The 3,830-nt window shown below is 44.8% G+C and overlaps 1 pseudogene; it reads left to right on the top strand.

Annotated features, from left to right (window-relative positions):
* Positions 1–558: 558 nt before the first annotated feature.
* On the top strand, positions 559–1,997 carry LOC114633197 (annotated as a pseudogene).
* The last annotated feature ends 1,833 nt before the right edge of the window (positions 1,998–3,830 follow it).

Genomic DNA, 3,830 nt, shown 5'->3' with positions numbered 1-3,830 from the left:
GTGTGCTGTCAGTGAAGACACGCTTGCACAGCTAGCCTTGCAGTGTGTTGTTGGTCTCACAGCTTCACTTTTGTGTTCCCTGACCTTCACTTTGTTGAGAGAGGCATGGCAGAGAACTTCTCCTGAAGTCCAAGCTGGTCCTGGTCACATCCACTGGCTTGTGCTCACTTGGTGGAGGCCTGGTGATTTCTGCTGGATCATGCCAGCACTACTGATTTGTGTTTGCTATCCTAACATTACTGAACTGGACTGTTGGTCTCCTGACAGAGATTGGAATCATCCCAAAGGAACTACTTCTAAAGAAGTTCACATTCCCTTGTCCTATTTACTATCTTTTCTCCCTACTTTAGGATGCTGGGCTAGAAGGGGGGTCAAGGCATTTGAGAACCCTTTTTAAAAGTAGGTTGGTTTTTTTTAAAAAAAAAAAAAATCTAAGCTTAGCAGTCTTGTGGAGCTGGCCAGCCAGTTCAGGTACCCCCCCCCCCGGCCCCAGAGGTGGCCACACTGCCCTGACAAGGCGGGGAGGGGAGGGATGGACTGGCCAGTGGCTGGACAACCATGCTGAACTAATATGCTGCCCCCAACTACACACGGAAGAGCGCACAGTCTGACCTGGCCTTCGTCAGGTTCCCATAGGACCTGGGCAGATGCCAGAAGTGGGTTGAGAACTCTAGGAGAGCAGACTTAGAAGATAAAACACCTGCTCAACTAAATAAACATTATTGACTATGTGCCAAACACTTTGAGACCTCTATGATCTGCAGGACTAGTCCTTAGCGGACAGTTCTTCCAGATAATGCAATGCCAACAATATTTGATCTTACCAGTCATTTGAACAATCCACATAGCAGACACAGAAAGCGAATAAAAGAATTGAGTGGAGATGAAATCAGGACTCTGAAACAGAAAAGAATTGAGGAAACTTCTGAACAAGCACAGGAAACTAACAGCAGTGCTCAGAACCCCAATGCGGACGCGGGAACCAGCAGGGTGGAGATGTGTTGCCTGTAACCCTTGAAGAGAAGGAGAACCTCAAATCGTTATTTGAGATTTTAATTATCATGGGAAAGCAGAACATTCCCTTGGAGGGGCACGAGGCTGATGAGATCCCAGGGGGGCTCTTTGCTCCAGATAACTTCCAGGCACTCCCGGAGTGCCGCATCAGTTCTGGAGAAGAGGTCCTAAGGAAGCGCTTTGAGACCACGGCGGTCAACATGTTATTCTGCTCTAAAACTCAGCAGAGGCAGATGCTGGAGATCTGTGAGAGCTGCATCCGGGAGGGGACACCCAGGGAAGTGCGGAACCCACACTTCTTTTCCGTGATTACAGACGATGTGGTGGACATAGCAGGGGAGGAGTGGCTGCCTGTGCTGGTGAGGTTGGGCAATGACGCTCAGAACCTGAGAGAGGGGTTTGTGGGATTTCTGCCCTATGAAGCCGATGCAGAGATTTGGGCTGTAAAATTTCACACTACAATAACTGAGAAATGGGGATTGAATATGGAAGTATTGTTGTGGTCAGGTTTACATTGTGTTCAGTGGATTTTCTTTCAAAATTAAAGTTGTTGCTTCAAGACTTTTAGAAAAATATCCCCAGGCTGTCTACAACCCCTGTTCTTCCTGTGCCTTAAATGCATGGTTGGCAAAGTCTGTGCCTGTGATGGGGTGTCCGTGGCTTTAGGAACCATTGAGGAAGTCTGTTCGTTCTTCCATCGATCACCACAGATGCCTTTAGAACTTGACAATGTAATTTCTGTTCTTTTTCAGAATAGTGAAGAACGGGCTAAAGAACTGAAGGAGATTTGTCACTCCCAGTGGACAGGCAGGCATGATGCTTTTGAAATCTTAGTGGATCTCCTACAAGCACTTGTCTTATGTTTAGATGGTATAAATAGCAACATGAATATTGGGTGGAATAACTATATAGCTGGACGAGCATTTGTACTCTGTAGTGCAGTGACAGATTTTGATTTCATTGTTACCATTGTTGTTCTTTAAAATGTCTTATCTTTTACAAGAGCCTTTGGGAAGAATCTCCAGGGACAAACCTCTGATGTCTTCTTTGCAGCCAGCAACTTGACTGCAGTCTTGCATTCACTTAACAAGGTGATGGAAAATATTGAGGTTTATCATTAGTTTTGGTTTGAGGAAGCCACAAATCTAGCAACCAAACTTGACGTTCAAATGAAACTCCCAGGGAAGTTCCAGAAAGCCCAGCAAGGCAACCTGGAATCAGCTAACCTCCGAGAGTTACTATAAAGACGCTCTCAGGGTTCCAACAGTAGAGCATGTTACTCAGGAATGTAACGATATTTTCTCTGATAGCACCTCGAAGCTCTGAAAAGCCTATCTCTGGTACCCTCAGTGATGGGGCCGCTTAAATTTAACACATCAGAAGAGCACCATGCTGACACATACAGAAGTGACCTACCCAATCCTGACTCACTCTCTGCCAAGCTTCACTGTTGGAGAATCAAGTGGAAACACAGAGGAAAAGATATGGAGCTCCCGTCCCATTTATGATGCCCTCCATCTTCCTGACATCAAGTTTTTCCCTAATGTATATGCTTTGCTGAAGGTCCTGTGTATTCTCCCTGTGATGAAGGTTGAGAATGAGCGCTATGAAAATGGACGGAAGCGTCTCAAAGCATACCTGCAGAACACTCTGACAGACCAGAGGTCTAGCAATTTGGCTTTGCTTAACATAAAGTTTGATATAAAACATGATTTAGATTTAATAGTGGACACATATATCAAACTCTATACAAATAAATGAGAGCTTCCTACAGATAATTCAGAAACCATTGAAAATACCTAAAAGATTTTAAAAATGGCGGTTGTCTTATTTTGCTGTTTGGAAGAGAAGCTGTAAGGTACAGTAAGTCACTTAATGACTTGCTGACAGACCTCTAGTCTAACATATCATTAGCTATTGGTAATCCACGTATTGAAGTGGCCCCTGTTGGAACTCTCATGCTTTCAATACCTGTCTGTTCTCCCAGAAGTTGACATTGGGAGTGCCAAAATGCCTCTCTGCTAGTGGCACTCTGGAAATGGTAGACCTGGGCATGAGACAGGAGTTTTCATGATACCCATGAGGATTCCTACCTTTCAGCAGCCTTTACCCAAATGAAGGAGAAGAAAGGAAGAGAATCTGGTTGGAGTTAGAAAAATGAACTCAGATAGTCATTTGCTGGATTTTGGAAAATGATACCAGACACCAGGTGTCACTATACCCCAAGACTGAAAACTGTATCTTCCAAAGTTGTGTGAGTGCCATCTGCTGGCTAGGCTCCATCCTGCTACGCTTTCTCCTGCAGGGCTGTCCTAGAAATTCTACTTAGGCTAGAGATTCAACAGCATGCTGGACACTTGTGGATGGCTCCCTGGGAATCCAAGCAGAATACCATTAAATTCTATGATTGAAGAACCAGCCTTTTGAGCCACCGGGGGAACTAAACCCTCTAAGTCATGGTTTGCAAACTTACACTAAGGTAATTACCAAGTTTGATCTTATAGGTAAAGAAAAAGGCTAAGCATACATCCTGTGGTGATTTGAGTGAGAATGGTCCCCTTAATAAGATCAAATATTTAATGTTTATTTCCCAGCCAGTGGTCTGTTGGAGGAGATGTGGGCTTTGAGGTTTCAGAAGTCCATGCCAGGCTCAGCTCCTCCCTCTGCCTGTTGTCTTCAGATAAGGAAATAAGCTCTTAGCTACTGCTGCAGTGCCATGCCTGCCTGCTGCCATGATCATCACCATGATGGCCATGGATTAGCTCATGCAACTGTAAGCAAGCCTCCAGTAAAACTCTTTCTTTTATAAAGTGCCT

Source organism: Grammomys surdaster, unplaced genomic scaffold (genome assembly GCF_004785775.1).
Source record: "Grammomys surdaster isolate TR1022 unplaced genomic scaffold, NIH_TR_1.0 554, whole genome shotgun sequence".
Lineage (NCBI taxonomy): Eukaryota > Metazoa > Chordata > Mammalia > Rodentia > Muridae > Grammomys > Grammomys surdaster.
The sequence above is the reverse complement of the archived record's forward strand: the minus strand, read 5'-3'. Positions and strand labels throughout refer to the sequence as shown.